General features: G+C 44.0%; 1 long non-coding RNA gene across 1 annotated transcript in view; it reads left to right on the forward strand.

Annotated features, from left to right (window-relative positions):
• The window catches only part of LOC134911453 (uncharacterized), a 113,550-nt gene extending 102,186 nt beyond the window's left edge, over window positions 1-11,364 (forward strand). The window contains exon 4 of the long non-coding RNA XR_010176584.1: window positions 10,460-11,364. This is a non-coding gene — a long non-coding RNA (uncharacterized LOC134911453). The remainder of the gene's footprint in view (window positions 1-10,459) is intronic.
• Window positions 11,365-12,254: the final 890 nt, after the last annotated feature.

A 12,254-nucleotide genomic window follows, 5' to 3' on the forward strand; every position in this document is an offset into this window, starting at 1 on the left:
CCGTAGTGGATGCTGGGGACCCCGTCAGGACCATGGGGATTAGCGGCTCCGCAGGAGACAGGGCACAAAAGTAAAAGCTTTAGGATCAGGTGGTGTGCACTGGCTCCTCCCCCTATGACCCTCCTCCAAGCCTCAGTTAGGATACTGTGCCCGGACGAGCGTACACAATAAGGAAGGATTTTGAATCCCGGGTAAGACTCATACCAGCCACACCAATCACACTGTACAACCTGTGATCTGAACCCAGTTAACAGCATGATAACAGCGGAGCCTCTGAAAAGATGGCTCACAACAATAATAACCCGATTTTTGTAACAATAACTATGTACAAGTATTGCAGACAATCCGCACTTGGGATGGGCGCCCAGCATCCACTACGGACTACGAGAAATAGAATTATCGGTAAGTAAATTCTTATTTTCTCTGACGTCCTAAGTGGATGCTGGGGACTCCGTCAGGACCATGGGGATTATACCAAAGCTCCCAAACGGGCGGGAGAGTGCGGATGACTCTGCAGCACCGAATGAGAGAACTCCAGGTCCTCCTCAGTCAGGGTGTGCCCCTGACCAAGTATCAGCTCGGCAAAATTGTAAAGCCGAGACCCCTCGGGCAGCCGCCCAAGATGAGCCCACCTTCCTTGTGGAATGGGCATTTACATATTTTGGCTGTGGCAGGCCTGCCACAGAATGTGCAAGCTGAATTGTACTACACATCCAACTAGCAATCGTCTGCTTAGAAGCAAGAGCACCCAGTTTGTTGGGTGCATACAGGATTACAGCAAGTCAGTTTTCCTGACTCCAGCCGTCCTGGAAACTATATTTTCAGGGCCCTGACAACATCTAGCAACTTGGAGTCCTCCAAGTCCCTAGTAGCCGCAGGTACCACAATAAGCTGGTTCGGGTGAAACACTGACACCACCTTAGGGAGAAACTGGGGATGAGTCCGCAGCTCTGCCCTGTCCGAATGGACAATCAGATATGGGCTTTTTTGAGACAAACGCCGCCAATTCTGACACTCGCCTGGCCGAGGCCAGGGCCAACAGCATGGTCACTTTCCCTGTGAGATATTTCAAATCCACAGATTTGAGCGGTTTAAACCAATGTGATTTTAGGAATCCCAGAACTACGTTGAGATCCCACAGTGCCACTGAAGGCACAAAAGGGGGTTGTATATGCAGTACTCCCTTGACAAACTTCTGGACTTCAGGAACTGAAGCCAATTCTTTCTGGAAGAAAATCGACAGGGCCGAAATTTGAACCTTAATGGACCCCAATTTGAGGCCCATAGACACTCCTGTTTGCAGGAAATGCAGGAAACGACCGAGTTGAAATTTCTTCATGGGGCCTTCCTGGCCTCACACCACGCAACATATTTTCGCCACATGTGGTGATAATGTTGTGCGGTCACCTCCTTCCTGGCTTTGACCAGGGTAGGAATGACCTCTTCCGGAATGCCTTTTTCCCTTAAGATCCGGCGTTCAACCGCCATGCCGTCAAACGCAGCCGCGGTAAGTCTTGGAACAGACATGGTACTTGCTGAAGCAAGTCCCTTCTTAGCGGCAGAGGCCATGAGTCCTCTGTGAGCATCTCTTGAAGTTCCGGGTACCAAGTCCTTCTTGGCCAATCCGGAGCCACGAGTATAGTTCTTACTCCTCTACGTCTTATAATTCTCAATACCTTGGGTATGAGAAGCAGAGGAGGGAAGACATACACCGACTGGTACACCCACGGTGTAACCAGAACGTCCACAGCTATTGCCTGAGGGTCTTTTGACCTGGCGCAATACTTGTCCAGTTTTTTGTTCAGGCGGGACGCCATCATGTCCACCTTTGGTCTTTTCCAACGGTTCACAATCATGTGGAAGACTTCCCGATGAAGTCCCCACTCTCCCGGGTGGAGGTTATGCCTGCTGAGGAAGTCTGCTTCCCAGTTGTCCACTCCCGGAATGAACACTGCTGACAGTGCTATCACATGATTTTCCGCCCAGCGAAAAATCCTTGCAGTTTCTGCCATTGCCCTCCTGCTTCTTGTGCCGCCCTGTCTGTTTACGTGGGCGACTGCCGTGATGTTGTCCCACTGGATCAATACCGGCTGACCTTGAAGCAGAGGTCTTGCTAAGCTTAGAGCATTGTAAATTGCCCTTAGCTCCAGTATATTTATGTGGAGAAAAATCTCCAGACTTGATCACACTCCCTGGAAATTTTTTCCCTGTGTGACTGCTCCCCAGCCTCTCAGGCTGGCCTCCGTGGTCACCAGCATCCAATCCTGAATGCCGAATCTGCGGCCCTCTAGAAGATGAGCACTCTGTAACCACCACAGGAGAGACACTCTTGTCCTTGGAGATAGGGTTATCCGCTGATGCATCTGAAAATGCGATCCGGACCATTTGTCCAGCAGATCCCACTGAAAAGTTCTTGCGTGGAATCTGCCGAATGGAATCGCTTCGTAATAAGCCACCATTTTTCCCAGGACTCTTGTGCAATGATGCACTGACACTTTTCCTGGTTTTAGGAGGTTCCTGACTAGCTCGGATAACTCCCTGGCTTTCTCCTCCGGGAGAAACACCTTTTTCTGGACTGTGTCCAGAACCATCCCTAGGAACAGCAGACGTGTCGTCGGAAACGGCAGCGATTTTGGATATTTAGAATCCACCCGTGTTGTCGTAGAACTACTTGAGATAGTGCTACTCCGACTTCCAACTGTTCTCTGGACCTTGCCCTTATCAGGAGATCGTCCAAGTAAGGGATAATTAAGACGCCTTTTCTTTGAAGAAGAATCATAATTTCGGCCATTACTTTGGTAAAGACCCGGGGTGCCGTGGACAATCCAAACGGCAGCGTCTGAAACTGATAGTGACAGTTCCGTACCACGAACCTGAGGTACCCTTGGTGAGAAGGGCAATTTGGGACATGGAGGTAAGCATCCTTGATGTCCAGGGACACCATATAGTCCCCTTCTTCCTGGTTCGCTATCACTGCTCTGAGTGACTCCATCTTGATTTGAACCTTTGTATGTAAGTGTTCAAAGATTTCCCATTTAGAATAGGTCTCACCGAGCCGTCTGGCTTCAGTACCACAATATAGTGTGGAATAATACCCCATTCCTTGTTGTAGGAGGGGTACTTTGATTATCACCTGCTGGGAATACAGCTTGTGAATTGTTTCCAATACTGCCTCCCTGTCGGAGGAAGACGTTGGTAAAGCAGACATCAGGAGCCTGCGAGGGGGAGACGTCTCGAATTTCCAGTCTGTACCCCTGGGATACTACTTGTAGGATCCAGGGGTCCACTTGCGAGTGAGCCCACTACGCGCTGAAACTCTTGAGACGACCCCCCACCGCACTTGAGTCCGCTTGTACGGCCCCAGCGTCATGCTGAGGACTTGGCAGAAGCTGTGGAGGGCTTCTGTTCCTGGGAATGGGCTGCCTGCTGCAGTCTTCTTCCCTTTCCTCTATCCCTGGGCAGATATGACTGGCCTTTTGCCCGCTTGCCCTTATGGGGACGAAAGGACTGAGGCTGAAAAGACGGTGTCTTTTTCTGCTGAGATGTGATTTGGGGTAAAAAAGGTGGATTTTCCAGCTGTTGCTGAGGCCACCAGGTCCGATGGACCGACCCCAAATAACTCCTCCCCTTTATACGGCAATACTTCCATGTGCCGTTTGGAATCTGCATCACCTGACCACTGTCGTGTCCATAAACATCTTCTGGCAGATATGGACATCGCACTTACTCTTGATGTCAGAGTGCAAATATCCCTCTGTGCATCTCGCATATATAGAAATGCATCCTTTAAATGCTCTATAGTCAATAAAATACTGTCCCTGTCAAGGGTATCAATATTTTCAGTCAGGGAATCCGACCAAGCCACCCCAGCGCTGCACATCCAGGCTGAGGCGATCGCTGGTCGCAGTATAACACCAGTATGTGTGTATATACCTTTTTAGGATATTTTCCAGCCTCTCAGCTGGCTCCTTGAGGGCGGCCCTATCTGGAGACGGTACCGCCACTTGTTTTGATAAGCGTGTGAGCGCCTTATCCACCCTAAAGGGTGTTTCCCAACGCGCCCTAACTTCTGGCGGGAAAGGGTATATTCATTTAATTTATCTGATTCAGGAAAAACTACAGGTAGTTTTTTCACACCCCACATAATACCCTTCTTGTGGTACTTGTAGTATCAGAAATATGTAACACCTCCTTCATTGCCCTTAACATGTAACGTGTGGCCCTAAAGGAAAATACGTTTGTTTCTTCACCGTCGACACTGGAGTCAGTGTCCGTGTCTGTGTCTGTGTCGACCAACTGAGGTAAATGAGCGTTTTACAGCCCCTGACGGTGTTTGAGACGCCTGGACAGGTACTAATTTGTTTGCCGGCCGTCTCATGTCGTCAACCGACCTTGCAGCGTGTTGACATTATCACGTAATTCCTTAAATAAGCCATCCATTCCGGTGTCGACTCCCTAGAGAGTGACATCACCATTTCAGGCAATTGCTCCGCCTCCTCACCAACATCGTCCTCATACATGTCGACACACACGTACCGACACACATCACACACACAGGGAATGCTCTGATAGAGGACAGGACCCCACTAGCCCTTTGGGGAGACAGAGGGAGAGTTTGCCAGCACACACCAAAAACGCTATAATTATACAGGGACAACCTTTATATAAGTGTTTTTCCCTTATAGCATTTTAATATATATATACATATCGCCAAATAAGTGCCCCCCCTCTCTGTTTTAACCCTGTTTCTGTAGTGCAGTGCAGGGGAGAGCCTGGGAGCCTTCCCACCAGCATTTCTGTGAGGGAAAATGGCGCTGTGTGCTGAGGAGTATAGGCCCCGCCCCCTTTTCGGCGGGCTTCTTCTCCCGTTTTTCTGAGACCTGGCAGGGTTAAATACATCCATATAGCCCCCAGGGGCTATATGTGATGTATTTTTAGCCAGAATAAGGTACTATCATTGCTGCCCAGGGCGCCCCCCCCAGCGCCCTGCACCCTCAGTGACCGCTGCTATGAAGTGTGCTGACAACAATGGCGCACAGCTGCAGTGCTGTGCGCTACCTTATGAAGACTGAAGAGTCTTCTGCCGCCGTTTCTGGACCTCTTCACTTTTCGGCATCTGCAAGGGGGGTCGGCGGCGCGGCTCCGGGACGAACCCCAGGGTGAGACCTGTGTTCCGACTCCCTCTGGAGCTAATGGTGTCCAGTAGCCTAAGAAGCCAATCCATCCTGCACGCAGGTGAGTTCACTTCTCTCCCCTAAGTCCCTCGTAGCAGTGAGCCTGTTGCCAGCAGGACTCACTGAAAATAAAAAACCTAACAAACTTTTACTCTAAGCAGCTCTTTAGGAGAGCCACCTAGATTGCACCCTTCTCGGACGGGCACAAAAATCTAACTGAGGCTTGGAGGAGGGTCATAGGGGGAGGAGCCAGTGCACACCACCTGATCCTAAAGCTTTTACTTTTGTGCCCTGTCTCCTGCGGAGCCGCTAATCCCCATGGTCCTGACGGAGTCCCCAGCATCCACTTAGGACGTCAGAGAAAATAAAAAATATATAGTCAGTAAAATACATTAATAAATATGTATTGAATCAGTGGCTACAAATGACGTGTAGACTTCAATGGAAGTGTGTAATATAATGTATTATGTAAGTTCTAATGGTTTATCATTAAACTCCAGCTAACCCCTGTTCGGAGTTGGGAGAGTGCTGGCTCACTCTCAGTGTTTTATTTGTGTGTGTAAAATAGTATTATCTTAATATAAAGTTTTGGATAAATATAATAAAATGTGTTGTGGCCAAATGAATATTGCCCCAGCCAATAGAAAAGGGCTGTCATAAGACTACACATATAACATGTATTTGTATAAAAAAAATAAAAATCTCCACAGTAAAATTAATATCTCTGTGTCTAAAACAGTAACAGTTCATAGGCAAATAATTAGAAACATGTTACAGATGTAAGAAAATATTTTCTTTAATGTACAGCTCGTTACTGTTCCAGTTACAGTGTGTAATGAAATGTCAGAAAATCAGGAAGTGTTTGGGTAACTATTACAAGGGGTGGGGCCAAGTAATGAGGTAAACTAGGTATGAGAAGTGGGCAGAACTGTAGTCATAGTCCATACCCCTAAGATAGAAGTCTGCCCTCATGATACAATTACATTTACATGGTATAAAATCAAGATTGTAACTGTAAACTGCAACAATTCATAAATGATACCTCTGAAAGATGTTAGGTGAATATACATTAACATTGCATTACTGCTGATGCTCGGCATATAACAGTAAAGGAGGGAGGTTTATTTTAGAAATATCTCTATGACGCACCTTACAACAGCTTAAGTCATTTCTAGAATTAATCACCTATTGTACAAAATACATTCCAAGGGCATCACAGAAAACTAAGTTTTATATGATGCCATCAAAAGAACAGCAAGTGTAAGGTATTTTTAAATAGAACCCAAATGTCAACCCTTATTGCTATTCCTATATAAAAAAAAAATGTAAGGTACATAGAAATAAGTTACAATATGCATAAAATGTTTTTACAATTTCTAGGACACTGCATTTCTGCTTATAGTAAGCATATCACTACAAAAAGGAGGAAAATTATTTCAGAAGTTAAACCTCCTCAAACAGGAAGAAGAAGCCTCAGCATAATAGCACCTCTTGAAATCTCTAGTATTAGGGTGTGCAGTCCAGGCCCCCCTTTTTACCTCCTCAAACATGTAAACAACTCATATCCTTTTAGGACTAATCACTTATTGCAAAAAGTGGATTGTAGGCGCATCACAGAAACTACAAGTGTTATATGATGCCCTAAAGGGACAAAATGCACAAGGTGCATTACTCATGACACAAGAACAGCTAAATGCTTATTGTCAGCTAAAAACAGACATAATATCGGCACCAGCATTAGGACTCCGGATTATGCAAGGCCTTTCAATTTGTTTTGTTGTGAAATTTTAGGCCATGCGCAAGAAATATTAACGCAGGTACATTGTGATAAGCAGCGACCCCTAGCGTATTACTCAGTACAGTTAGACCCAGTCATACGGGCAGCACCAACATGTGTCAAGTCAGTAGCAGCAGCAGCGTTACTGTTATACAAGGCTGCTGATATTGTTCTGGGTCATCCCTTAACTGTACAGGTGCCTCACTCAGTGACTGAAATTCTGAACCAAGCGCAGACTAAACATTTATCTGCTGCTAGACTAACCAAATATGAAGTAGCATTGCTTACACCATCCAATGTCACTATCAAACGTTGTACTTATTTGAACCCAGCTACATTATTGCCGCTGGTTTCAAAAGAGGGGAATGGTGCGAGTGATGATGAAATGACAGGCACAGAAAACCAATCAAATTTTTCAATTTCTACACACGCTCAAGAACATGATTGTATAGAGTTAATGACCCTTGAAGCCGCAAGTACACCAGAAATACAGGAACATCCTCTACTAAATGCAGATTTACATTTATTTGTGGATGGCTCCAGGTACTATGTGGATGGGGAACCTCATACAGGTTTTGCAGTTACCACAGAGACAGACATCTTAATACAAGAACCCTTGCCATCAGGTAGTACAGCACAGGAGGCAGAACTTAGGGCATTAATAGCAGCCTGTATTTATGCTAAAGGTCAAACAGTTAACGTTTATACAGACTCAAGGTACTGCTTTGGTATTGCCCATGACTATGCCGTTATCTGGAAGAGCGGAAATTTTATAGGCTCTTCAGGAAAACCAATAAAACATGCAAACTGTATTAGGGCATTATTTGCTGCCTTTCAATTGCCAAAGAAATTAGCAGTTATAAAGGTCAAAGCACACAATAAAGAGGATACTGCAGAGGTCAGAGGAAACGCTCTAGCCGATCAGGCTGCAAAAGCTGCAGCAGTCCAGCCTCTGCCAAACACTCAGGTGATGTTAACTGTCACACCAGAGTTATTAGACTTACAGTTATTGTGCAAATTACAAGCACAGGCCTCAGGCAAGGAGAAAAAGGATTGGGGAAAATTAGGTGGGCGAATACACGGTGACAGATGGATGGTGGAAAACCGTATCTGTTTACCACGCTCACTTTACCCAGTCTTAGCACAAATATTGCATAAAAAAACTCACCAATCAAGAGATGCAATGGTGAGGATTCTGAACCAGCATTGGGTAGCACCAGGTTTCACACAGGCAACACAGGGCTTATGTTGCAGGGTGTGTAACTTGTGCTTTACATAACCCAGGAAAGGTTGTGAAGGTACCAGTAAAAAGTACCCCGCAAACCTGCTACCCCTTTCAGCGATTACAAATAGACTTTATCCAGTTACCTAAATGTTCTGGGTATAAAAATGTACTTGTGTGCAGAGATCTATTTCCAAATTGGGTCAAGGCTTGGCGTTGTAAAGCAGCAAACGCCAAAAACAGTTGCAAAGAAGTTAATGCAAGAAGTAATATGTAGATATGGAGTACCTTAAGTTATTGAAAGCAACAGAGGTACCCATTTCACAGGAGAAGTATTAGGCAAAATTCTGTCAGATTTAGGTGTTACTCAGGCCTTTTACACTCCCTATAGGCAGAGTAGTAAACATGTAGAAAAACTTATTACCTTAAAACTAAAGTTATAAAAATAAGTTACAGAAACAGGCAAAACATGGCTAGAAGGTTTACCCATTGCTTTGTTCTCACAAATACTTCAAGTGAAAAGCATGGGTTAATACCATATGAAATCTTATTTTGGTATTGTTGCTAGGACAGTATGTTATTTTCCCAGCAGCTTCTACATGAGCATGGTAACTTAACTTATTATGTAATGCATATATAACAGCAACTAACCAAATTGCACGGAAAAGTTTTTGATTCTATTCCAGACACCAACTGTTCCCAACTAAAACAAAATCACCAAGTAGGCGCACGGTACCAGTGATGTTGATAAAAACACAATTTAATAACATACAACCAATAACAAACTGATTGAAAGACACAACACTACACAGAGCATATAACTGAGGTATTATACCTTATAGTTCACACATAAAGTGTATAAATAAGTGAAAGGGACACTAATATGCAGGAGAACCCGTCTCTGTAAGATAGGGTTAATCTCTCACATTAATTCCATATCAGACAGTTTAAATGAAAAGGAAGTCCTGTAAACTGATGTAATTAGCGTTTGTGACCATAAAGGTGTCCAGATTTAAATAGTGTTTCCTTGGAGCAAAATAAACCAGCCGATTAATGTTACTCACTGAGACGTAATGATCTCTTGCTGTACGGGATAAATGGTTAAGAAACCGCTTGTTATCACCCTGTGCATGGGTGAGACATCCGTCAGCGGTATATTCAGATGAAAGCCACTTCTTTCTGTGCAGCACCAGTTGCCTGTATTAGATCACCATACAGATCCTCCAGCTTGCTGAGCGACGCCCGGCCGGGCAGGAGGTAACAATGTTCCAAATGCAAGGAGAGTTAGAGTGGAGTGATTGAATCACAGGCTGGATCATTCACCGGTAACTTGTAACAAACGGCTGAAAGTGATGGATGTCGTGCTCCGTGGGACACTTAATGGTCAAGTGTGGCCCTTACTTCTGTACCCTCAACGTGTTTCTCCGCACCTCAGGCGGCTTCTTCAAGAGCCAACTGTTCCCAAGACTCACATGAACTAAAGCAAGGTGATTGGGTGGTCACTAAGAAAGAGAAAGTCTCTTGAACCCAGATTCAAAGGACCGTTTTAAGTTCTGTTGACTACCGCCACTTCAGTCACGTTGAGTGAAAGAAACTCGTAAATAAACGCATCTCATTGCAAGAAAGTGACAAAGGAAGTATTATCCAATCACGATACATAATCAAAATATATAGATACAATTTAATAGGCCCCAGGCCATATAAGGGTGTGGGGGATGTATAATGTGTTAGTTAGTTCTTCTTGTTAGCATGATTATTCTTATATAAACAGTAATGATTGAACCTTACTTATATAAGGAGTCAAGTGATAGTGCAATAATCAGTAACTATGCCAAAAATAACAGAACAAAAGGGAATACACATAGGATGTCAACAATTACCCAAGTAAAGACAAATAGGCATAGAAGATGCTAGTCATTGAAAGTAAAACAGGACCAATATAAACAGTTGTCACCAATTGTTTACTGTATCTGCAGGCTAGTATGTCACTTTGCAGACCATCTATGGAGTAAAATGTTGTACTTATTTAATAAATTATACTAGCCCAGAAGATATTATTGATGAAAAGATAAATGAAGTAATACAGTTGAAAAATCAGTTCGCTACTAATCATAATTATACCAGTGTATTTCCAGATTCTTTCTTTTCTTGGTTTTATAAACACCATACAACCAATTGCTTTTCAGAAATATTATCTATTGTTGCTAAGGAACTTGTTTTGCTATTAATTACATATTGTAAGGCTTATTATGTGGATACTGACACTAAAATGTTTTTCTACCTAAGGCATTGCTGAAACTGCTAAACTGCAACCAATTTATATGAAACTTATTGGAAGAGCTACAATATATAACTCCACATCACACTACTGTGAAAGCTGCCATACAAGATACTCAGAAGCTGTCCCTGCTGTTATGATGATGTGATCTAAAGAAACATTGCTGTCACAATATTGAGTCAAAAAGACTTTCAAAAACTATTGAGCAAGGACTATGAACATTATCACGATCTCATCTTCAGAAAACGCTTCTCCTTTATGAACTTTCTCTTGTGGTTAGGGATAAGAGGATAGGGAACAATGGTTCTACCCGAGTATAGGGATGTTGAATGGACTAGCCCATGCCTGGAGTGCCCCTATGGTACACCAGTCGTGAAAGTAGGTGTCCCTATAGAATCAGTGACCAGGTAAAGGAAGGGTAAAATAAAATTAGAATCAAAGAGGGGAAGTTGATAAAGATGGAAGCCATATTTGTTCATAGGACTCCATTTTATAATTGACATCTTACAAGCTGTTTCCAAATTGTTATTCTCCAGCTTAGAATTGACACAGGAAAGAGTGTAGACCTGTACTTTGTTTGAACCCACATTGTGAAGTTATGACCTTTATCTAAGATATATTTTACGGTAATTTCCTAGCAGAAATATAATGTCAGCAGCTAGACATGTGAGCTTCAAAGGGTATTTGTCAGTTTGCGGTACAGCAGGTGTAAAAATATAACCAGACATATGTAGGTTTCGAGGTTAGCAAAAACCCCCTAGTTATTCCACTTAAGAGCATATATAAAAAATATAGATGTTGGCAAACATATTACGTATAAGATAGAAGTTTTATTAGCCAATAGGATTAAGCTTCGTGTCAGGAAACGACGACACGATATGTTAATTGGTATCACTTTATAATGTACTGCTAGTAGGAAATAAAGCTCTCTCTCTGCTCTATTACTTTCCACTTAATACACGTGTGGCTAGTTATTACAAAGGTTATTTTGTTGACTGGTCACTGGCTGCAGCCGTGTATGAACCTAATGCTGACTGACTGAATGCGTGCTTGAACTTGGTTAAGCAAAGGGTGCCCTTTCCTGGGGATCCCTTTATCAAGAACGATCCAACATCAAGAATCAAGACCAATCTCAGTAAACTACTACAAACTAGTGATGAGCGGGTTCGGTTTCTCGGAAACCGAACCCCCCCGAACTTCACCCTTTTTACACGGGTACGAGCCATAATTGGATTCTCCCGTATGGCTCGGGTAACCCGAGCGCGCCCGAACGTCATCATCCCGCTGTCGGATTCTCGCGAGATTCGGATTCTATATAAGCAGCCGCACGTCGCCGCCATTTTCACTCGTGCATTGGAAATGTTAGGGAGAGGACGTGGCTGGCGTCCTCTCCGTTATTGTTGAACTTGATTGTGCTGTGCACTATTGCTTAATTGTGGGGAGGGCTGGGGAGCAGCTGTATAATATAGGAGGAGTACAGTGCAGAGTTTTGCTGATCAGTGACCACCAGTTATCCGTTCTCTGCCTGAAAAAAACGCTCCATATCTGTGCTCAGTGTGCTGCATATATCTGTGCTCACACTGCTTAATTGTGGAGACTGGGGAGCAGCTGTATTATATAACAGGAGTACAGAGCAGAGTTTTGCTGACAGTGACCACCAGTATATGTTGTCTGCCTGAAAAACACTTCATATCTGTGCTCAGTGTGCTGCTTTATTGTGGGGACTGGGGACCACCAGTATAATATTATATAGGAGGAGTACAGTGCAGAGTTTTGCTGACCAGTGACCACCAGTATATAATA

Source organism: Pseudophryne corroboree, chromosome 4 (assembly GCF_028390025.1).
Source record: "Pseudophryne corroboree isolate aPseCor3 chromosome 4, aPseCor3.hap2, whole genome shotgun sequence".
Taxonomy (NCBI): Eukaryota; Metazoa; Chordata; class Amphibia; order Anura; family Myobatrachidae; genus Pseudophryne; species Pseudophryne corroboree.